Genomic DNA, 23620 nt, shown 5'->3' on the forward strand with positions numbered 1-23620 from the left:
GAGCACCGACAATGGCCACAATGCCGGGGAATGGCACCTGTAAAGTGTTAATTGGGGCACAGGAACAGCCCGTCTCGTCTCGGGGGGGCCGGCTTCAGAGACAATACAGCAAACACAGCGGGGCGGTGGAAGAAGACGACACCACACATGCGGGTACATTCAGCTCCGGCGGGAACGAGACATTTGTCGGTCTTTTCAAGTGCCGAGAGCCGAGCAATCCTTCACTTGTATCGTTTCTCCCCGGTGACTAGATCTGGCCCTGCGACTCTCGACTGGGCTCACCCCCGGGGCAGCCCAGCAGGTGTGAGCCTGGCCGGCACCCGGATGGGAGATTCCACCCCGGAAAAGCTCCGGTTGCTGCTGCTCCTGCAAGAGGTGTGACTGGGACCAGTAGGGAGCGCTCACCCTGCGGGCTGTGTGGCTCTCTTACGCCCCAGCCTCCTGATGGCGACACTCTGCTGCACAAACAGGCGCCGTCCTTCGGGGGAGGCGTCAAACCGAGGTCCCGACCCTCCTTGGCCATTAGGAAACCCCAGGGCGTCTCTCAAAAAGAGACGCCGGGAGTGTCCCTCTGGTGTTAGTGCTCCCCTTTACCCATCAGTCGGGGTCTCCTCCTAATCCCCGTCTCACCTGTAACAATCAATGACGAGGCCCCCCTGTCCGTGAGATTTAGTACTCGCGCAAGAGACCGGGGGCAGAGCGCGAACGCGGTCCCCCGCCCCCCACAAAGTGCGCGCTCCGGGTTCCCTCTCGGGGCCCTGCAACACAGCGGAAGGGCAGCGAGAAGGAGCCTCTTGCTCTGACGCCGCAAGGCCACAAGAGGACGGAGGCGCCGCACGCCCGGCCGACGTGTTGGACCGGTGCGCTTTACGTGCTGAAATAAACACGCGAAAGCCCCGAAATGTTTCCAGAGTGCTGTGCACTGGAGGTTTTTGTCTGGTGAAGACTTGCCTGGTGCTCCTCCGTGCAGATTGTTTGTCCTCCTCCAGTGCGGGACGAGTCAACACAAGGGAGCGCATTCGCCAACATCCAGGCACGCAATGCGATTTGGAAAGCGGCTCCTTTCCAAAGAGTTGCACACGAACGATCCTTCAGTCCCGCTCGGGGGGCACGGAACCCCCGCCACACACAGCTTCAAGTAGCGAGTCAGGCGCCGGGGCTTTCGCTTACGGCCACACCACCCTGAACACGCCTGATTTAGTCTGATCTCGGAAGCTAAGCAGCGTCAGGCCTGGTTAGTACTTGGATGGGAGACTGCCTGGGAATACCAGGTGCTGTAAGCTTTTGCTCTCCCGGCCAGCAGGGGTCGCCGTTGGTGCCGTAGGCTTTGGGAGGAAAACCTGCAGGATGGAAAGGTGATCTATAGCCTCATCTCTAGAGATGTTTTGTTGCTGTGGCATGTGTGTGACCCATATTCAAAAAAAAAAACCCGTCTGTAAAACGAATATCGAAGCTGCCTCTAAATCTGCAAATGAAGATGAGTCGATAAACCACTCGTTTTTCGTATAACTAGACATATATTCATTTGTTGCCGATTTCATTCATTGAGCACGGATACAGTAGAGGTACAGCCATTCACTGTTTGACATGTCTGCACTGGTACAGAACCGAGCAATCAGAAAACGGGTGAAACTGTCTTTAGACTCAGCATACAGTACCGAGGCCCCCCATGACCAAATAAAGGCTAACCTCGATAATCAGCCTAAAGAACGCAGACTACAGCAAAACGACTGACTTTGAAAAGGGAATGAACGTCCGGAAGGAGTAGTGGAACTAGCTTGAGATGCTTCTCCGGACCCCTAACTAAAAGCCAGCGAGAACCAGCAGCGGCGTCCACTCCTTTCGAACCGGGATCCTTCCGCAGCCACGCAGCTCGTGGTGTCCTAACCCTCCGGTATCTGATTTTGGACCAAGCACATCAGGGGAGAGCGCGAACGCAGTCCCCCACTTCTAGAAATTATGCAGTCGAGATTCCCACATTTGGGGAATTCGCAGGGGTCAACACAGCCGGAGTGCAATGGCCGAGCCTCGCCCTGGGTGAACCTCCTTCTTGATCAAGGTATCTCCCCTGCCAGGTAAGTATGAGTTAAACAGGCCCCTGCAAGCGGCCCGCACCCACAGCACAAATCGCGCAGCCTAGGCCACCTCCTCGCCCCGCACGCCACCGCCTCCTGCTGGGCCCACTCTTTCACACACTCACACGCCACACTAACACTCAAAAGTGTGGGCAAAACGAGACAACGAGCGCGCCGTTTCCTACACATCTGCAGTCGCCGTTGCGCATTCGCAGCATGTCCCGGGATGCAATTCGGCCTCATTTGCATAACTCCAGACCGGCAGATCGCCACGCAAGCTCGCGACGTGCGCCTGCCACACACCGAACAAACCTTTTCAGCAATTTCCAAAAAACGGGCCTGCTCGCCTGCCCACAAGGCTCCGTCTCTTACCTGCTCTCCAGAGCCTGCTGCCTTCTGTGCTTTTCTCTCAGCACCGCTGCAGTGCACACAACTCCTGCAGCGGGAGGGGGGGAGAAAGTTCCCGCGCTCCGCCGCAGGGAAGGCTCGCTCCGTGTGCACACGTCCTTTCGATGCCAGTCCAACAAGTGCTCCGCATTAGCTGCGTCGGGGCTCCGGCGTGTCGCACCTCACCTCACCTCGCACTGCCCCCTCCTTGAATGTCTGCCGCTGGGCATGCCCCGCTCTCCTCCGCCTTATCTTATCGCGTGTGAGCACCGACAATGGCCACAATGCCGGGGAATGGCACCTGTAAAGTGTTAATTGGGGCACAGGAACAGCCCGTCTCGTCTCGGGGGGGCCGGCTTCAGAGACAATACAGCAAACACAGCGGGGCGGGGGAAGAAGACGACACCACACATGCGGGTACATTCAGCTCCGGCGGGAACGAGACATTTGTCGGTCTTTTCAAGTGCCGAGAGCCGAGCAATCCTTCACTTGTATCGTTTCTCCCCGGTGACTAGATCTGGCCCTGCGACTCTCGACTGGGCTCACCCCCGGGGCAGCCCAGCAGGTGTGAGCCTGGCCGGCACCCGGATGGGAGATTCCACCCCGGAAAAACTCCGGTTGCTGCTGCTCCTGCAAGAGGTGTGACTGGGACCAGTAGGGAGCGCTCACCCTGCGGGCTGTGTGGCTCTCTTACGCCCCAGCCTCCTGATGGCGACACTCTGCTGCACAAACAGAGGTCAAACCGAGGTCCCGACCCTCCTTGGCCATTAGGAAACCCCAGGGCGTCTCTCAAAAAGAGACGCCGGGGGTGTCCCTCTGGTGTTAGTGCTCCCCTTTACCCATCAGTCGGGGTCTCCTCCTAATCCCCGTCTCACCTGTAACAATCAATGACGAGGCCCCCCTGTCCGTGAGATTTAGTACTCGCGCAAGAGACCGGGGGCAGAGCGCGAACGCGGTCCCCCGCCCCCCACAAAGTGCGCGCTCCGGGTTCCCTCTCGGGGCTCTGCAACACAGCGGAAGGGCAGCGAGAAGGAGCCTCTTGCTCTGACGCCGCAAGGCCACAAGAGGGCGGAGGCGCTGCGCGCCCGGCCGACGTGTTGGACTGGTGCGCTTTACGTGCTGAAATAAACACGCGAAAGCCCCGAAATGTTTCCAGAGTGCTGTGCACTGGAGGTTTTTGTCTGGTGAAGACTTGCCTGGTGCTCCTCCGTGCAGATTGTTTGTCCTCCTCCAGTGCGGGACGTGCCAACACAAGGGAGCGCATTCGCCAACATCCAGGCACGCAATGCGATTTGGAAAGCAGCTCCTTTCCAAAGAGTGGCACACGAACGATCCTTCAGTCCCGCTCGGGGGGCACGGAACCCCCGCCACACACAGCTTCAAGTAGCGAGTCAGGCGCCGGGGCTTTCGCTTACGGCCACACCACCCTGAACACGCCCGATCTCGTCTGATCTCGGAAGCTAAGCAGTGTTGGGCCTGGTTAGTACTTGGATGGGAGACTGCCTGGGAATACCAGGTGCTGTAAGCTTTTGCTCTCCCGGCCAGCAGGGGTCGCCGTTGGTGCCGTAGGCTTTGGGAGGAAAACCTGCAGGATGGAAAGGTGATCTATAGCCTCATCTCTAGAGATGTTTTGTTGCTGTGGCATGTGTGTGACCCATATTCAAAAAAAAAAACCCGTCTGTAAAACGAATATCGAAGCTGCTTCTAAATCTGCAAATGAAGATGAGTCGATAAACCACTCGTTTTTCGTATAACTAGACATATATTCATTTGTTACCGATTTCATTCATTGAGCACGGATACAATAGAGGTACAGCCATTCACTGTTTGACATGTCTGCACTGGTACAGAACCGAGCAATCAGAAAACGGGTGAAACTGTCTTTAGACTCAGCATACAGTACCGAGGCCCCCCATGACCAAATAAAGGCTAACCTCGATAATCAGCCTAAAGAACGCAGACTACAGCAAAACGACTGACTTTGAAAAGGGAATGAACGTCCGGAAGGAGTAGTGGAACTAGCTTGAGATGCTTCTCTGGACCCCTAACTAAAAGCCAGCGAGAACCAGCAGCGGCGTCCACTCCTGTCAAACCGGGATCCTTCCGCAGCCACGCAGCTCGTGGTGTCCTAACCCTCCCGTATCTGATTTTGGACCAAGCACATCAGGGGAGAGCGCGAACGCAGTCCCCCACTACCAGAAATTATGCAGTCGAGATTCCCACATTTGGGGAATTCGCAGGGGTCAGCACAGCCGGAGTGCAATGGCCAAGCCTCGCCCTGGGTGAACCTCCTTCTTGATCAAAGTATCTCCCCTGGCAGGTAAGTATGAGTTAAACAGGCCCCTGCAAGCGGCCCGCACCCACAGCACAAATCGCGCAGCCTAGGCCACCTCCTCGCCCCGCACGCCACCGCCTCCTGCTGGTCCCACTCTTTCACACACTCACACGCCACACTAACACTCAAAAGTGTGGGCAAAACGAGAAAACGAGCGCGCCGTTTCCTACACATCTGCAGTCGCCGTTGCGCATTTGCAGCATGTCCCGGGATGCAATTCGGCCTCATTTGCATAACTCCAGACCGGCAGATCGCCACGCAAGCTCGCGACGTGCGCCTGCCACACACCGAACAAACCTTTTCAGCAATTTCCAAAAAATGGGCCTGCTCGCCTGCCCACAAGGCTCTGTCTCTTACCTGCTCTCCAGAGCCTGCTGCCTTCTGTGCTTTTCTCTCGCCACCGCTGCAGCGCACATAACTCCTGCAGCGGGAGGGGGGGAGAAAGTTCCCGCGCTCCGCCGCAGGGAAGGCTCGCTCCGTGCGCACACGTCCTTTCGATGCCAGTCCAACAAGTGCTCCGCATTAGCTGCATCGGGGCTCCGGCGTGTCGCACCTCACCTCACCTCGCACTGCCCCCTCCTTGAATGTCTGCCGCTGGGCATGCCCCGCTCTCCTCCGCCTTATCTTATCGCGTGTGAGCACCGACAATGGCCACAATGCCGGGGAATGGCACCTGTAAAGTGTTAATTGGGGCACAGGAACAGCCCGTCTCGTCTCGGGGGGGCCGGCTTCAGAGACAATACAGCAAACACAGCGGGGCGGGGGAAGAAGACGACACCACACATGCGGGTACATTCAGCTCCGGCGGGAACGAGACATTTGTCGGTCTTTTCAAGTGCCGAGAGCTGAGCAATCCTTCACTTGTATCGTTTCTCCCCGGTGACTAGATCTGGCCCTGCGACTCTCGACTGGGCTCACCCCCGGGGCAGCCCAGCAGGTGTGAGCCTGGCCGGCACCCAGATGGGAGATTCCCCCCCGGAAAAGCTCCGGTTGCTGCTGCTCCTGCAAGAGGTGTGACTGGGACCAGTAGGGAGCGCTCACCCTGCGGGCTGTGTGGCTCTCTTACGCCCCAGCCTCCTGATGGCGACACTCTGCTGCACAAACAGGCGCCGTCCTTCGGGGGAGGCGTCAAACCGAGGTCCCGACCCTCCTTGGCCATTAGGAAACCCCAGGGCGTCTCTCAAAAAGAGACGCCGGGGGTGTCCCTCTGGTGTTAGTGCTCCCCTTTACCCATCAGTCGGGGTCTCCCGCGCCGGGCCGACGTGTTGGACCGGTGCGCTTTACGTGCTGAAATAAACACGCGACAGCCCCGAAATGTTTCCAGAGTGCTGTGCACTGGAGGTTTTTGTCTGGTGAAGACTTGCCTGGTAATCTCCGATAAGGAGATTGCTGTCAGAATGCACATCCGGATCCCAAACAGAATCTCTAGTAAAATATGATCATTTGTGAAACAGGCAAATGAGTGTCTGCTACAATATGATGGCTACATATCTGCATTTGTTGGTTTTTAAGGAGTAAGAGTGCAGGTGGTTTAAACCTGCGATCCAGTGTGTTGAAGTATTTCACAACACTACCCCTAGCACATCTGGAAATAAATCCTCATAATGATTATTGCCCTGGGCATGTACCAAAAAATCAGTGAGCATATATATATATATATCACTGTGTTGAAGCTAGAGACACAGAATAAGTGCAAACACATCCTAAATACAGTGTTCCAGCACCTTTGACCTCATCCAGAATGTATCGTTTTTTGAAAGGGATTGCTGTCAGAATGCACAACTGAATCCCAAACAGAATCTCTAGTCAAATATGATCATTTGTGAAACAGGCAAATGAGTCTCTCAGGTGCCCATTGCTCATTTTCAGACACATTTATGCAATACTTTCACCATGTGTTGAGCAATAGGGATTAAAGATACCAGAGGTAAGGTTTAAAAGTGATTCTGAGGTGCAACACATCAGCGAAACAGCTAGGCATCTGAAATGCGGGGTTTGAGAGCCCTTCAGGGAACACCATACCCTAAAGGTACCAGAAGTCCACTAGTATAAGCATTAAGTCACTGTCACCCCTGTTGTAATGTGATTGCTACATATCTTCATTTCTTTGGTTTTTAAGGAGTTAGAGTGCAGGGGGTCTAAATCTGCGATCCAGTGTGTTGAAGTATTTCACAACACTACCTGTAGCCCGTCTGGAAATAATTCCTCATTCTGATTATTGACCTGGGCATGTACCAATAAATCACTGAGCATATTTATATATATATATCACTGTGTTGAAGCTAGAGACCTGTATGTAATAATATGATGCTAAAATGTTATTTTCACATATAGTAATGTAATAAATGATTGCTTATGCTTTATAAACAAATCTAATTAAAATAAAAGCTTAAGTTTTGTATTTATCTTGTACCATAGAACATGATTTTTTTGTATTTCAATCCCACAAAGTGTCCAAATGATGCACTACATGATATAAGGAAGATTATCATATGCATATCGGTATTATCTTTCTTATGAAAATGCATTTCTTTCATTACCTTTTACTTTTTAAAATGAACTCAAATTGTGTATAATGTAATAATGTAAGTAGAATAGATTCTAATAATATAATGATCCAGTGTGTTGCACTACTTCACTGATTCACTGCTCTATGCCGTCTGGAAATAAATCCTCAGACTGCTTACTGCCCTGGGCATGTACCAATGAATTACAGGAGCACATCTATTTATCACTGCATTGAAGCAGGAGACACACAGTCTCTGCAAACACATCCTAAATACAGTGTTCCAGCACCTTTGACCTCATCCAGAACGTATCATTTCTTGAAAGGGATTGCTGTCCGATTGCACATCTGCATCCCAAACAGAATCTCTAGTAAAATACGATCATTTGTGAAACAGGCAAATGACTGTCTCAGGGGCCCATTCCTCATTGTCAGACATATGTATGCAATGCTTTCACCGTGCATTGAGCAATGGGGATTAAAAACACTGCAGGTAAGGTTAGATGTCATGTTCTATGATCATTTCTTTCAGCATTAGGGACTAAATATACTAAACGTATGATACTAAAATGTTATTTTCACATATATTAATGTAATAAATGATTGCTTATGCTTTATAAATAAATCTAATTAAAATAAAAGCTTAAGTTTTGTATTTATCTTGTACCATAGAACAAGATTTTCTTTGTATTTCAAGCCTACAAAGTGTCCTTTGATCTCTATTCTGTGGTAATCCACGATGACCCCGTTCTTCAGGTGATTCATCATGTCCTCCCTGGCCTGTTGAGAGGCCATCCTGATCTCTTCTGCCATGGCGTGCTTCATACACGCGCTCTTCAAGTGAGCAGGAAGCTGATCAAAAGTATTCAGGCACATCTTGCACACCAGGGGAATCCTCGCGGGTTTCCTTTGAAAATAAATAATACCATCTGTGTATAGAAACAAGCTAAGACTGATTTCTTAAATTATCCTTAAAATTCTCTCTCATAGTTTGAGCATAATGATTTTATTGCATTTATATAAGAATTGCTCATTGCTCCAAAATAAATAATGGTTTCATAAAAAAGTGAACACTTACTTGGTCTCAGTCACAGACTTTCCAATAGAAGCCATTGTGGAGTTCAGCAACTGCAGGTCCTAGAAGTGGGGAAGGAATTTTAAAAGAGAAATTGAATTACAATACAGAAGGAATGGCTGAGGGTTCACTGAAATATATAAATATACAAATTCCAAAAACTGAGTCCATATAGAAACAACTACTTTTCATTTTCAGTACAAGAAAAAAAAACATTATCTTCCAAAGCATCATAAAATTGTCCCTTCTTCCAGACTCTACTTCTCCCTTGTAGTAGTACAGCAGACCTTTCCAGGTGAGCAGATCACAGAGTCCGAAATGAGCTTCCTCCATCAAGCAAAGTACCTGAACATGACTCTGTCTTCATAAAAGCGCCCCTGTAATAAAGAAATTAAATCCGAAATCAAGAGGGCAGTTGCCTACTGAAATACAAGAAGTCATCAATTTTAACCTAGCAACACATTAAAGGCTGCATCTATACAAGTGCGATTCTAGAAATGCTCACCAGATTACGTTTTAAGAAGGAACTGCGCCTCAGGTTCCGCCAAGATCTTAACTCGGATGGTAGGATTCAGAGTCCGGAGTGCGGACTGATGGCGAATGGAGGGTCCACATACTGTGGATCCCTCAGTGATCTTCCGCGTATTCAAACCGCCAGCGTGTGACTCCCCTGTCCCCGTGACCTCATTGCTCTGCTCTCTCCTCTGTGCAGCCGAGCCCGACTCACGGTAAAGTGAAAAAAAAGATGCCCTCAACGTGAGATTTACTCTGGAGCGAGGATAGATGTTACCTTTTTATCATTGAACTGGATGTATGTAATGTGGCGACTAGGTTCAATTTTGTATCCTCTTTGAAAGATTAAGGACTGGGGTGAGCGTGATTTACCACCCTTTCAGCTAAGAACCCAACGTGCGGACCGTTTAAGCTGCATATACTCGGTCGTTTAACTCTTCTCCATTAGCAGGGTTAAGGTTAAAGAAAAAAACATTGCTGACTTTTTTTTTTGCCAGCCGCTAGCGCTGATTAGCAAGGTTTGTATTTCATGTTTTGCAAGTTGCATCCATTTTAAGAAAAACAAGTCGCATTAAAGACAGGAAATAAATACTTGCATTTAATTAAGTCTAGCCGTAGGCGGTTGTCCATAATGACCAGTTCTGTTCGAGAAGACAGAACAAAAAAGGCACCACTGGGATTCGGACCCAGGACTTCCTATTTACTAGGCAGACGCTTTAACCAACTAAGCCACGGTGCCCCAGGAGTGCTGTCCTTTTGCAGCCACTTGGACACACCACTCAGACACATCTGCATTCGATGTGTGCTCCGCCTGCTCGCTGAGCAAGTTGCCACCTTTACATACAATAGCCACATCGACACCAAGAGAAAGGATGACAAATGGCTTTTATCTGGAACTTTTCATGTCCAAGGAGCTCAATGTGCTTTCTGTGTACAACAGGGCCACTGAACTCCACACTGGCCACTGAACCACAGCAGTGGCTTGCTGGCTTGACATCTCCCAAGGAAAATGTTGAAATCGCATGTGGAACAGGAAAATGACCCTCGAGTACGAGGGGAAAAAAAAGAAAAAGATCATCTGGAGCGCGCCAACCCATGTCCGGACAGCCCAGTTTCGCCGACAAGGTGGCTGAGTGGTTAAGGTGATGGACTGCTAATCCATTGTGCTCTGCACGCATGGGTTCGAATCCCCTTCTCATAGCTCTCCATGTCTGACACGTGTGCCTGTTCGACGTCGGCCCTCCTGTTGTTTGCTCTGGTGCTAGAGCCGTACATTTTCTAGCGGTGGCTGAACATGGTATAGTAGGCCAACGTCGGTATCGAGCAGTGACAGTAACAGTACTTACTGCGCCCCATAAGAAATCGTTTGTCCCTGTTCAAAAGAGATTGTGCGATGTCCTGCGGCGTTCGCAAAGCAAACCTTTGACAGTTTGAAAAGAGGAATTTATTCTGCTTACTGTGCGTGCAGTAGTTACAAAGTTGAATGTCTTTACACGATCTGCTGCAGTTTTCAGTGGGCGGGCTTTGTCAAATGGCTTGAAAAAACGCACTGTGTTTCGGCTCGGTAAACATCATGAGCAGTGTCCTGCATGTTTTCTGTGTATAGCTGTCTTTTAACGCATACAGAATTCATTCGAAATCATTGATTTCTACAATTAACAAAGGGTCCCTTTTTGAACCTGCGAGAAGCATTCTTTCAATGTAACAGATTTACTCCGGGGAAAGGCAGCACGACATTGAGAGTAGCTCAAGCTTTCAGCACCCGTATCGGACTGCGTGTATGCAGACACCGTTCAGAATCCCCTGTAAGATTCTCCTTCAATTCCGTTTTGCAGTGCTTTAGCTCTTTCAAAAGGCTTCGTTTTGCTAATCACAATCCAAGGCTCATGACAGCATTTGAAAACATTCGCCACTGCATTGGCCGGGAATCGAACCTGGGTCAACCGCTTGGAAGGCAGCTATGCTCACCACTATACCACCAACGCACGCCCACAGGAAGCCACCAGAGAATGCTTTTTTTAAAAAACAATTTATTAAACATATAGAATTTACAAATACAAATACAACAAGAGGATCAGAGTCATGTACAAGAGAAAAAAAACACAGCAGAAAAAAGCATTTAACTACCACAGGTAATTAAGTAATTATGTGATCAAATTGTATATTTTACACGTATCATATTTTCCTTGCTTTAATATTTCTCAATTATTTATAAACTTTAGTTTCAACATGCATGCGTTTCCTGTAAAAAATAAAACTCAGCACACAGTTTTTCTTTTAACAACATTTCGAGTACCTCTGGCATTCATGAAAAAGACATACGCAAAAGCAAATAACTAACTCTAAGACTGTCTAAACTATTGAGTTTTTCAAAGAACCAGAACTATAACAGTCCTTAACACTTAACTACACCATTCCAAACTAACACTAAAGAAACACTAGTATATACTGGTATAACAAATAAAACCAAACATAATCATTAACTTAGCAGTCACTGGGAGCAAATCTCCTTCCCGTCCACAAAGGCCCTCGCTCCCACAAAGTAGGCTCTCCTCCCCTCTCTTCTGGCAGCTTCAACCTGGGGCCACAGCTGGTTCCTGGTGCTCCTGTCCGCAGCAGACAGGTCCTCTGCAAACCTCAGTTTGTTCCCATTCAAATACTCATTCCCCCTCGCCGCTCGCCACAGCATGTCCCTCGCCGTCCTCTTGGTGAACTGTATTATAATCGATCTGGGGCGCACTTGCTCAGTTCGCTCAGACATGTTCGCTCTCCCGAGCCTGTGAACAAAGTCAATGGCCGATATTACGTCCTCCTGGTCCGGCAGGGTCCTTTTACAGATACCCTTCACTGTTGCAACAAGGTCCTTATCACGTTCCTCTTTAACTCCAAATAATTTTAAATTCCATCATCGACGGTATCTATCTACATCGTTCACTTTCAATTCAAGTTCTTTAATATGCTTTTCTTGTTCGGTATTTACTTGTTTAAGAACTTTTACTTCACTCTTTAAGTCTTCAACCTCTTTAAACACACAGTCCATGGACTTTTTAAGACTTTCGATTGCGACTGTATTAGATCGAATCATTTCCTTCAGCTCACCCATGCTCTGTGCCATCATGTTGAAGATGTTGGTCTGGAGCTCCTCCAGCGTCAGCTCGCCCCTTCCTCTCTTGGCTGCCGGGGTTTTCACAGGTGTGCTGGGCAGGGACTCCGGCTCTTCCTCTGGCAGCTGAGTCTCACTTGGGCTGCGAGCGCATCTCCAGCACTCTTTCCACGTCCCCTCCAGCTGCTTCACTTTTCCCTTTAGTTGCCATCAATTTTCTTGTAGTGCTATACATATACGATTGAGGTATCTTAGATTTCTCCTTCGAAGACCCAGCACTCGCTTTTCTTTTCTCAGTGTTACTCATATCGAAATTCTTAAACCTAAAAAAAATCGTTTTTTTTTCTTTCAGTTATAACTGAAGTTTAAACAACTACTGTTAAGTCCTTATTTTTCAGTAGTCAAAAAAAGCAAAAATTAACATTCAGGTCATGAAAAACTCAAAAAAAAACTCCTCAACCACTAAACTTTACCTCCCACCTGAGCGCCATCTTGAACGCCCCTACCACCAGAGAATGCTCACGATTTCGGAAGCTGTGTCCGGGACGTGCTGATTTCGCACATCCTGAATAAATCATGATATAGTTAGTTGCTGTAGCTAGACGTTCAAATGAGTTTCATGGCCAGATGGACTGTTTCCTCCAGCGGTATAGTATTGCAGTGAGACAGCACGATGCCTGCAAGACTATGTCACGCTAAACGCCACAGATTTCCGAGGGTTAGGGTTAGGCTCTTATTATGGCGATTGTGGCCGTCTGCTCTGCGAGTCCTCGGTCTCCGGCTGTCTGATTGGCGCTCTTTTCTTTGGGGGGCGGGAAGTGTCCGGCTGCAGGGTATCTTGGGACCTCGCTTTGCATAGCGGCTTCCCAGAGTGCGTCGTTTCCGGCACAGTGTGGCCGGGTGTTTTCCGAGTTATCGCACGGATTGGGCACGCTCGCAAACCGAGAGCCGCAGGCGATGAGCCCGGAGCTGAACGGGCCCCACTGGCTCATTTGTAAGGCCAGGTGCATTGCCAACCACGACCGGCAGGTCAGAGGCTTTGAAGGTGCCCTGGGCTCCTGTAGCTGTGCAGCCACGCACTCTGGTTTTTCTTCATCTCGTACAAATCTTTCACCTTTTACTAAAGATTTCCGTGGAGAGGAGCATGAATGAGTTCCATGCAATTTTTGTGCTTCCCTGCTTTCGGGTGGGGCGCAGCTGGGCTGGTCAAAGAGAGAAAACAAAACCGCTCGCAATCGCTCTTGTTATGGCGATTGTGGCCGTCTGCTCTGCGAGTCCTCGGTCTCCGCCTGTCTGATTGGCGCTCTTTTCTTTGGGGGGCGGGAAGTGTCCGGCTGCAGGGGATCTTGGGACCTCGCTTTGCATAGCGGCTTCCCAGAGTGCGTCGTTTCCGGCACAGTGTGGCCGGGTGTTTTCCGAGTTATCGCACGGATTGGGCACGCTCGCAAACCGAGAGCCGCAGGCGATGAGCCCGGAGCTGAACGGGCCCCACTGGCTCATTTGTAAGGCCAGGTGCATTGCCAACCACGACCGGCAGGGCAGAGGCCTTGAAGGCGCCCTGGGCTCCTGTAGCTGTTCAGCCATGCACTCTGGTTTCTCTTCATCTCGTACAAATCTTTCGCCTTTTACTAAAGATTTCCGTGGAGAGGAGCATGAATGAGTTCCATGCAATTTTTGTGCTTCCCTGCCTTCGGGTGGGGCGCAGCTGGGCTGGTCAAAGAGAGAAAACACAAATATGAAGCATTTCAGCAACGACATGCCATGAGACGATTGATAACGATTTCCATAGGATCCCCGCGGTTGCCTGGCAACCGTCAGCTTTGCGCAGTGGCAGTATCGTAGCCTGTGAGGTTTAGCCGAGGCGCGATTATTGCTAGTTGAAAACTTTTCCCAATACCCCCCTTCCGCTGGTTTGCAATGCAATCGGCGAAAGCAATTTTTGACAGTCTCGTCAGAGAATGAGGAAGGTGTTTAAAGACAGATTTTGTCATGGTGACATCATGGTAGAAAGAAAAGAGCTTGTTACGTCTCAACAGAAACGCTCTTTAGCTCTTTCAGCGTTATGCAGAGAACAGCATCTGTCGAGATCACTTTTGAGTCAGCGCGAAACGCCGTGTGCTGTCAGTTTGATTTCATATTGCTCGTAGCGGCGCCCGGCTTTTGTCTGTCAAACGTTAGGTTGCGCTTCTTCATGCTGCATCGTCGGCATGAGTGGAGCTTTTTAAACGTCTGTACTTAATGCGCCCCATAAGAAATCGTTTGTCCCCGTTCAAAAGAGATTGTGCGATGTCCTGCAGCATTCGCAAAGCAAACCTTTGACAGTTTGAAAAGATGAATTTATTCTGCTTCCTGTGCGTGCAGTAGTTACAAAGTTGAACGTCTATACACGATCTGCTGCAGTTTTCAGTGGGCGGGCTTTGTCAGATGGCTTGGAAAAACGCACTGTGTTTCGGCTCGGGAAACATCATGAGCAGTGTCCTGCATGTTTTCTGTGTATAGCTGTTGTGGGCATTTCTCTGTTGTTGATTCTTTTTTTGTGTGTAAAAAAGTGGCATTTTCATGTCCGGACGGGGAGACTTTATCATTCCGACATGAAGCCACCCTTAAGTCCTCTGAGGTGTGTCTGTCTGCAAGGCTTGTATTTTGGAAATGTTTTTTTGAAACGGAGAACGACTTTGAAATAGGCTTCCGCCGGCGCCTCGCGATCCAGGAAAGATTGTAGCAAGAACGCAGCGGGGGCGGGGCTTGCTGTAGTCGTGGCCGAGTGGTTAAGGCGATGGGTTAGAAATCCATTGGGGTCTCCCCGCGCAGGTTCGAATCCTGCCGACTACGTTGTCCGCCTCCAGTCGGTGTGTTCCGGCGCAAGCAAAGAAGCGCGCCTCTTTGCTTTTCCTGGTGGTTTTAAAACGCCCAATCGCTTGTACCCGCTGCCTTGGAAATAAATTATTCAGAATGGCATTTTGCAGCAGGAAGCAGATGTCGACGCGTTTTGCACAGAGCACCAAAAAAGCGTCTTTTTTGAAGGTTCAGGCACTGAACATTTGTGGTTCAGTGGTAGAATTCTCGCCTGCCACGTGGGAGGCTCGGGTTCGATTCCCGGTCAATGTAGTGGCTTTTGCAGCGAGCGGCTCCATTACTTGCATCCCCTTGCAACTCGCAACTGAAAACCCACTGAAGCTAAGCAGGTGTGAGCCAGGTCAGTACCTGGATGAGGGTGAGCTACAGGGAAAAACAAAGCTTCCAGCTGGAAGCGGTGTTAATGGTGCTGGCGGGGGGGCGCTCACCCTGAGGTCTGTGCGGGTCCCAATGCTCCAGTATAGTGACGGAGATGCTGTGTTGTAAAAGGGCGCTGTCTTTTGGATGAGATGTAAAACCGAGGTCACAGCGCTCTGTGGTCATTCAAAATGACCACCAAAACCTTTGACAAAAGCTCTTGGTAATTGATGGTCTTCAATAATGCTTCTCCTTTAGGTACATTTTAAATCAGCTGAAAAATGCTGTGAAATGGGGGGGCACTTCAGGCCAGTGTGGGATTTGGCTTACAAGAACCATGAAACTGCACGAGAAAGCCCGTACACTGAATTACACGGCTTTCTATTCAAAGGAGGACAAAAGAAATTCCCTGAGTTTGATTTTTTGCAGCACAGAGAGGAGCACGGTCGTGAGGCCGGTTAGCTCAGTTGGTTCGAGCGTGGTGCTAATAACGCCAAGGTCGTGGGTTCGATCCCTGTACAGGCCAGGTCCTTTTCTCCTCTCTTACCAAAGCTGTTAGGTTCCTTTCCGTGGTGAGAGGGGTTGTCATGCAACGCTGCCACATAGTGCCGACAGACAAGAGTGTTGCGGGAGAAGAGAAAAGTGTTTGAAGATTTAAGAGTGTCTTAGGTGGAGCCAAAATCAAGTGTCACAAATACAAGTGGGAGGATTTCCAATGTTTAATATGGTAAAAATAAGCGGAAGTTATCTGCCGGTCAGGCACAGTCTGCCATGCTTTTGTCATATACTGTAAAGTGGTGTCGAACTGGGTGTCGAACTGGACCCTCACCATTTGCATATGTGAGGCTCCAGTTATACATCGAGTGTCACATTAAATGACAAAAATGAAGAGAGTTAAAGCAGCTGGAGAGGTTTTCTTACAACTTTTGAGCTGACACAGTTTTGGAAAATGTTTCCTTCACGCTGCACTGTACAACATAGGCAGCCAAGAGTCTCCAAAACAAAACAGAATTGACAGATAGGAGAAAATTCCCACTCATCCTGAAGTTCCCAAAATCCAGCACTGAGCGTAAACAAAGTGTCTAAGTAGCGTGGGAATGCTAACCCTAACCCTAGCTGGAGTTTGAGCAATCCAGCACTGAGCGTAAAAAGATGAGTCAAAGTAACGTCTAATCGGATTAGTTTCCTTAGAGCTGGTTCAGAGTCTGCTCAAGAGTTTACCTTTCACACATGCGCAAAGAAGAATGTTGGGGGTGCACGCTTCAAGGCGCCTTACAGCTGTAGGGAGTGATTCGAGACGATTCGTGGCGTGTGCTCGTTCCCATATACCGTACGCCCCGGGGTGCAGTGCTAGGATGACGTACAATACCGCTTGGGCACGTAACGGCGTTATACGCAAGGTTTTCGTTTGTTCGTTTTGTTTTGCTCTGCTTTGCTTTGTTTTGCTTTCCATCGCGTTGGTAAGAGCGTAAATAAAAAGGCGATTCCTGCGTCTACCACTAATGTAAGAGCTATTTCAAGTGCGACGTGGTGCGGCTTTTCAAATGCTTGTGGGCATTTCTCTGTTGTTGATTCTTTTTTTGTGTGTAACAAAGTGGCATTTTCATGTCCGGACGGGGAGACTTTATCATTCCGACATGAAGCCACCCTTAAGTCCTCTGAGGCGTGTCTGTCTGCAAGGCTTGTATTTTGGAAATGTTTTTTTGAAACGGAGAACGACTTTGAAATAGGCTTCCGCCGGCGCCTCGCGATCCAGGTAAGATTGTAGCAAGAACGCAGCGGCAGTGGGGCTTGCTGTAGTCGTGGCCGAGTGGTTAAGGCGATGGACTAGAAATCCATTGGGGTCTCCCCGCGCAGGTTCGAATCCTGCTGACTACGTTATCCGCCTCCAGTCGGTGTGTTTCGGCGCAAGCAAAGAAGCGCGCCTCTTTGCTGTTCCTGGTGGTTTTAAAACGCCCAATCGCTTGTACCCGCTGCCTTGGAAATAAGTTCTTCAGCGTCCGCGAATGGCATTTTGCAGCTGGAAGCAGATGTCGACGCGTTTTGCACAGAGCACCAAAAAAGCGTCTTTTTTGAAGGCCCAGACACTGAGCATTGGTGGTTCAGTGGTAGAATTCTCGCCTGCCACGCGGGAGGCTCGGGTTCGATTCCCGGCCAATGCAGTGGCTTTTGCAGCGAGCGGCTCCATCACTTGCATCCCCTTGCAACTCGCAACTCAAAAAACCCACTGAAGCTAAGCAGGTGTGAGCCAGGTCAGTACCCGGATGAGGGTGAGCTACAGGGGAAAACAAAGCTTCCAGCTGGAAGCGGTGTTAATGGTGCCGGCGGTGGGGCGCTCACCCTGAGGTCTGTGCGGGTCCCAATGCCCCAGTATAGTGACGGAGATGCTGTGTTGTAAAAGGGCGTTGTCTTTTGGATGAGATGTAAAACCGAGGTCACAGCGCTCTGTGGTCATTCAAAATGACCACCAAAACCTTTGACAAAAGCTCTTGGTAATTGATGGTCTTCAATAATGCTTCTCCTTTAGGTACATTTTAAATCAGCTGAAAAATGCTGTGAAATGGGGGGGCACTTCAGGCCAGTGTAGGATTTGGGTTACAAGAACCATGAAACTGCACGAGAAAGCCCGTACACTGAATTACACAGCTTTCTATTCAAAGGAGGACAAAAGAAATTCCCTGAGTTCGATTTTTTGCAGCACAGAGAGGAGCACTGTCGTGAGGCCGGTTAGCTCAGTTGGTTTGAGCGTGGTGCTAATAACGCCAAGGTCACGGGTTCGAGCCCCGTACTGGCCAGGTCCTTTTCTCCTCTCTTACCAAAGCTGTTAGGTTCCTTTCCGTGGTGAGAGGGGTTGTCATGCAACGCTGCCACATAGTGCCGACAGACAAGAGTGTTGCGGGAGAAGAGAAAAGTGTTTGAAGATTTAAGAGTGTCTTAGGTGGAGCCAAAATCAAGTGTCACAAATACAAGTGGGAGGATTTCCAATGTTTAATATGGTAAAAATAAGCGGAAGTTATCTGCCGGTCCGGCACAGTCTGCCATGCTTTTGTCATATACTGTAAAGTGGTGTCGAACTGGGTGTCGAACTGGAGCCTCACCATTTGCATATGTGAGGCTCCAGTTATACATCGAGTGTCACATTAAATGACAAAAATGAAGAGAGTTAAAGCAGCTGGAGAGGTTTTCTTACAACTTTTGAGCTGACACAGTTTTGGAAAATGTTTCCTTCACGCTGCACTGTACAACATAGGCAGCCAAGAGTCTCCAAAACAAAACAGAATTGACAGATAGGAGAAAATTCCCACTCATCCTGAAGTTCCCAAAATCCAGCACTGAGCGTAAACAAAGTGTCTAAGTAGCGTGGGAATGCTAACCCTAACCCTAGCTGGAGTTTGAGCAATCCAGCACTGAGCGTAAAAAGATGAGTCAAAGTAACGTCTAATCGGATTAGTTTCCTTAGAGCTGGTTCAGAGTTTGTTCAACAGTTTACCTTTCACAGATGGGCAAAGAAGAAAGTTGGGGGTGCACGCTTCAAGGCACCTTACAGCTGTAGGGAGTGATTCAAGACGATTCGTGGCGTGTGCTCGTTCCCATATACCGTACGCCCCGGGGTGCAGTGCTAGGATGACGTACAATACCGCTTGGGCACGTAACGGCGTTATATGCAAGTGCGGGACGTGAGGGTTTTCGTTTGTTCGTTTTGTTTTGCTCTGCTTTGCTTTGTTTCGTGGTCAAGAGGCGTAAGGTAAGTCGTAATCCAGGGAGAACACTGGTGGCAAACAGTCCGAGGTGAGAGGCGAGGTCCAAAGTCAAAAAGGCAGAAGGGGAGTCCAATATCCAGAATAAACGAGGTAATGGAAAAAATGCCAGGTAGAGCTCTCAAGGAATAGACTCAATACCGAGCAGCGGGAAGCAGGTAAAGATGGTAAAAATAGCACTGTGTACCGCACGGTGGAGTGTGTGCAGGTGGGTTAACTCGTGCGGCAGCGTTTGTTAATAATCACCCACTGCTGGTGCTGATTAGATCGCTTAAGAGTTGGTCTTAACTGCCTGGCGGTCATGACAAGCTCCTCTTTAAGCTGTGGTTTAGTTTTGCAATCATGTGTTTCTAGAGCAGTTATTTATGGGGGTGGGTGGGTCTTTCACAGAGGCTCAGGACAAATCCCCCGCCTGAAAGTCTAACGTGTGCGTTCAGACAGTCACAGGTCAAGAGCCAGGCAGGAGGACAATGGACAGAAGAGCCAACGAACTAAAAATAAAAGAACAAATATGAAAAAGCCACCTTTTTGACATTTTCCGACTTTCATGCAAGCCAGGACAAAGTTGCTTGTAGCTACTTGTGGATTCAAATACTCTATCGAGTGCTTTGATGAGTTTTTGCAATTTGATTGTCGTCCTGTCAGCCTGTTTCTGTTTTTTTTTCAATCTAGGGATGGAAAGTATGAGGGAAATGATGGAGCAATCAATAACCGCTCCGGAAAAATGGCAGAAAGGAATGGTCCGTCACTAAGGACATTTGTGAAGCAGAGGAGTGACATCACCACAAAGGCGACACATTCTGCTGATGGTTTTGGTGAATAATGATTGAGGCGCGTTAAGAGAAAGGTAGCTGTGTCAGCATGCGTAGGCTGCAAAGGATCAAGCAAAGGTTTACTCCATGCTGAAAAGAGAAGAAAAGAAGCACAATGTTTCGACTGTGGAGCCTTCTGCACCATCTTCTTTAGCGGTGATGATGTTTACATTGGAAAAACTGAGACATGCGTCCCTGGGTGGGCTTGAACCACCAACCTTTCGGTTAACAGCCGAACGCGCTAACCGATTGCACCACAGAGACTGACGGCCGCTTGTGCTCTCTACATTTGCAGGTTTATGGTCAAAGAAAACAATCACTTGCGCTTCTTGCAGCCGGCAATCTTTTTCCACTGACAACCAAGAAATGGATTTCATCTTTCACAAGCTGTATGGATTTCTTCAAAAACAAGTTATTCCAGAAAGGAAATGAATTCTTGCATTAAACTGAACCAAGCTGTACATGTTTGTCTGAAATGAGACATTCGGCACAACAAGACACGGAGAGAGGCACCGCTGGTATTCAGACCCAGGATCGCCTGCTTACTAGGCGGGCACTTTAAGCCACTAGGGAACAGCACCAGCGGAGCACCGCGCTTTTACAGACACTTAGACACATCTGCATTCGGTGTGCACTTAACCTGCTCTCTGAGCCCGTTGCCTCCGTCCCATTTAATAGCAGAACTGACGCCAAGAGAAATGATGAGAAATGGCATTTATCGGGCACTTTTCATGTCCAAGGAGCTCAATGCCCTTGACACCTCCCCAAGGCGACAGAGCTGTGCATTCTTTGGCGACACCATTTTTTCTTTTGTTTAATTTCTATACTTATTGATAGAATAAAAACGATATGTCATGTACTGTAAGGGAAATGTCTCTTTTCATGGGGAAAGCTAGCACCAGCAAATGTTGTGTTTAGAAGAAGTGATTTAACATGACACGTGACCTAATTTACCGGAGCAAAAGCTCACCCAGCAAGCCCTGCTTTACTTCTACAGGAGAGAAGTACTGTAGTCTGCTAGATGTTCAGCTGGGTAGCTACTTCAGCATGCCTCGGCTGCAAAGGATCAAGTAATAGGTTTATTGCATGCTGAAAAGAGAAGAACAGAAACACAGCATTTCGACTGTGAGGTCTTCTCACACCTGAAGAAGCCTCACACCTGTAAAAGGCTCCATGGTTTTCTTTCTTCTCTTTTCAACATGGAATACACCTATTGTCTGCAAGATGTGACAATTTCATGGTGTTTTGGAAGAAAACCTTTTTTCTTTGAATTCAAAATCAATCGGAATTTCAGCACGACACATCAACACTTTTTCTGTTCTCTGTGGTAGAGTGCAAGCGCATGTTCCATGGGCCAGTGTCGTAATGCATAACACGTTTGACTTCGAATCAGAAGATTGTAGGTTGGAGTCCTGCCTGGCTCGTGAGGCTTTTAAACCTCTCAGGTTCCTCGGTAACAGGTTGCCGTCATGTATATGAACTATAAAAAAGCATTTGCCACAACCCGTAAATTAGCACGCAAGTGCGGGCTAGTTAACACAGAACTGTATGGAGATCATCTCCAGCTCCGAGCTCAATTGCAATGAAAAAACATGCAGAACAGAACTGGAGAGCAGCTGAATTTGTGCTCAGTAGGGTGGGGAGGACTCAGCATTGCTATTGTTCTAATTATTATGAACTGCAGGGGATCTGAATCAGAACATGTCAGTTAGTTTGATCATTGCGTCAATATGTAGGCCACGTTAATATAGAATTATTACTTTGTCTGTCTCTTCTTTGTATATAGCTGAATGTCCCTGACAATTTCATGTTGCCTGCGATGTGTCCCCTCTCCCCACAGCAGTGGCAGATGACCAGCCGTCATCGCTCCCCCAGCATCGTCGCGCTGGGCGTCTCCTCCTCCCCATCTGATTCCCCGTGCGCCCCTCCGTTGGCGCCCACCGGTTTCCTCGAATACGGCATCAGTCTGCTCAGCCAGAGCCAAGGCCTGCTCCAAGGGGACCAGTGCGGCCAGCATCACGTGGCACTGCACCTCAGTCGGCGCCGGGGCCAGGAACGCCTGGAGCGCTATTTCCCGGTGGGCCTCCTCCGGGAGAGTAGGGTAACCCTGGCGGGCTAAGTAGGCCACGTCTGCGGCTGTTACCTTCACTGTTACCTGGATACCTCTTTATCTAGAACTCACTCTTCCCCCTGCCTGTCTGGCTTCTTTTAATCCTTCTGTGCCCGGATTGCAGCGGGTAAGTTATTTTTCCAAGAAAAAAAGAGAAATTAAAAAAAGAGAAATTTCACCAGAGCCCCTGCTCATGTCTAATTTTTAGTTTAGAAGGATTCAAGCAGGATTTTGGATGAAAGGCAGCGACCTTAATCAAGCCCAAATCATAATTGAACCCATTCAGAGCCTACATTACATTTTAGTGTTTCATTCTGAGCAGAATGCCCTCACACCTGAAGAAGGCTTGCGTTTTCTTCTCTTTTAAGCATGTGTACAATGCTGTAATACAATTTAAAATAATTAAAAGTTTAAAAAGTATCAACTAAACTCCATTAATATCGAGTGTCTTTTATACATCTTTTATACAGCTTTTAAGTATAGATTACACTTTTCTAAAATGTATTTAAAAAATAAAAACGATTACTAATCTAATCTTTCCACGTTTGATCCCAAAATCCCAAGAAAAATTAATCTAAACTAGGAGAAAGCTATGCTGAAAGTTTATTAATATACTTAGAAGACAAAGATAACAATTTATGTTGCATTTGTCTGATTGTGAATCAAAAAATACATTTAATTAACTGCTCTCAGTGACAGCTGACAATCCTCCATACACTCAAGTGAAAAATTAGTAATGCCAATGTAAACGTCGTATTTACAATTTGTTGATAATAGAAATGTTAAGTTCTCTAAAGCTTTTTGAGGCAGCAAAAGATTTGAACACCCTATATTGTAATGAGCTGCTGAGCTGAGAATGGGTTATGTTCCTGCTGTCAGAGGGGGTGGAAAGTGCCCGCGGTTATTTAATTAGTATTACAATTCACACTGATTCCCTTGCAAAGGTATGGACATAAGAATATTCGTATTCGTATTGTAACATCGTATTTACAATTTGTTGATAATAAAAATGTTAAGTTTTTTAAAGCTTTGTGATAGTTTACCCAGTTTACCCATTGTTATTAAAAATGACTTGGATTCGAACATGTTGTGATATTTAGAAATATAAAAGTCAATTAATTGTCAATTTCCATATTTATGTCTTTATTTAGCGGTTTCATTAGTGACAAAGGCTAAACTTTCTTGGAAAAATGTCTTTGCTGTCTTGCTGATACGTTAAGCTTTCTAAACTCAGCCACAAAGTCATGTGACTGATTTTTTCGCCCTGTTTCGTTGGTTAAACACAATGATCACAAGCACCACCATGGTAACTGGGACATGTAGTTTTTAATTCAGATTGAATTATAACTGTACGTACTGTAGCGGCGAGGCTTATTAATAAGACAGAATTAAGTGTTGCTGTGCTTTCCCAAATGAGGCCCCATCTCCCTCTTCATCTCTGTGGTGCAGTCACAGAGAAGCTATTCATGCAGACTGATTTAAAGATGTTTTCTTTTGATAAGGTACAGCTCCCAAATGGGGATGCACTTAGCTAAGCCTGGCTATCATGATCAATGGTCATCCATTGGCGCCTAAAGGTCTGCAAGATTCCAAGAGAGAGCCTCATCCAAGTGGTCTACAACCCCAAGGTCAACATCACCAGAGCACCGTCGCAAGCTGAACAGCAAAGCCTGGCATAGAGCCAGAGAGCGCGGATTAGACAGCAACAAGTCTGCAACTGCTTCTTTGTGCCC

At 48.1% G+C, this 23620-nt stretch overlaps 12 non-coding genes and 1 pseudogene across 12 annotated transcripts; 9 read left to right on the forward strand and 4 right to left on the reverse strand.

Moving 5' to 3' along the window:
- Positions 1–1164: 1164 nt before the first annotated feature.
- Positions 1165–1283, forward strand: LOC138231855 (5S ribosomal RNA; annotated as a pseudogene).
- A 636-nt stretch (positions 1284–1919) lies between these two features.
- LOC138231884 (U1 spliceosomal RNA) lies at positions 1920–2083 on the reverse strand. Its single transcript, XR_011186847.1, has one exon. It is a non-coding gene; the product is annotated as a U1 spliceosomal RNA (small nuclear RNA).
- Positions 2084–3871: 1788 nt separating this feature from the next.
- LOC138232063 (5S ribosomal RNA) lies at positions 3872–3990 on the forward strand. Its single transcript, XR_011187022.1, has one exon. It is a non-coding gene; the product is annotated as a 5S ribosomal RNA (ribosomal RNA).
- A 636-nt stretch (positions 3991–4626) lies between these two features.
- Positions 4627–4790, reverse strand: LOC138231897 (U1 spliceosomal RNA). The gene has a single exon (XR_011186860.1). It is a non-coding gene; the product is annotated as a U1 spliceosomal RNA (small nuclear RNA).
- A 6014-nt stretch (positions 4791–10804) lies between these two features.
- trnag-ucc (transfer RNA glycine (anticodon UCC)) lies at positions 10805–10876 on the reverse strand. Its single transcript has one exon. It is a non-coding gene; the product is annotated as a tRNA-Gly (tRNA).
- Positions 10877–13070: 2194 nt separating this feature from the next.
- Positions 13071–13187, forward strand: LOC138232045 (U5 spliceosomal RNA). The gene has a single exon (XR_011187004.1). It is a non-coding gene; the product is annotated as a U5 spliceosomal RNA (small nuclear RNA).
- Positions 13188–13578: 391 nt separating this feature from the next.
- Positions 13579–13695, forward strand: LOC138232018 (U5 spliceosomal RNA). Its single transcript, XR_011186977.1, has one exon. It is a non-coding gene; the product is annotated as a U5 spliceosomal RNA (small nuclear RNA).
- Positions 13696–13810: 115 nt separating this feature from the next.
- LOC138231994 (U4 spliceosomal RNA) lies at positions 13811–13952 on the forward strand. Its single transcript, XR_011186952.1, has one exon. It is a non-coding gene; the product is annotated as a U4 spliceosomal RNA (small nuclear RNA).
- Positions 13953–14744: 792 nt separating this feature from the next.
- trnas-aga (transfer RNA serine (anticodon AGA)) lies at positions 14745–14826 on the forward strand. The gene has a single exon. It is a non-coding gene; the product is annotated as a tRNA-Ser (tRNA).
- A 2177-nt stretch (positions 14827–17003) lies between these two features.
- trnas-aga (transfer RNA serine (anticodon AGA)) lies at positions 17004–17085 on the forward strand. Its single transcript has one exon. It is a non-coding gene; the product is annotated as a tRNA-Ser (tRNA).
- A 213-nt stretch (positions 17086–17298) lies between these two features.
- trnag-gcc (transfer RNA glycine (anticodon GCC)) lies at positions 17299–17369 on the forward strand. Its single transcript has one exon. It is a non-coding gene; the product is annotated as a tRNA-Gly (tRNA).
- A 559-nt stretch (positions 17370–17928) lies between these two features.
- Positions 17929–18002, forward strand: trnai-aau (transfer RNA isoleucine (anticodon AAU)). The gene has a single exon. It is a non-coding gene; the product is annotated as a tRNA-Ile (tRNA).
- Positions 18003–19967: 1965 nt separating this feature from the next.
- trnan-guu (transfer RNA asparagine (anticodon GUU)) lies at positions 19968–20041 on the reverse strand. Its single transcript has one exon. It is a non-coding gene; the product is annotated as a tRNA-Asn (tRNA).
- Positions 20042–23620: the final 3579 nt, after the last annotated feature.

Source organism: Lepisosteus oculatus, unplaced genomic scaffold, assembly GCF_040954835.1.
Source record: "Lepisosteus oculatus isolate fLepOcu1 unplaced genomic scaffold, fLepOcu1.hap2 HAP2_SCAFFOLD_62, whole genome shotgun sequence".
In the NCBI taxonomy this organism is placed as follows: domain Eukaryota; kingdom Metazoa; phylum Chordata; class Actinopteri; order Semionotiformes; family Lepisosteidae; genus Lepisosteus; species Lepisosteus oculatus.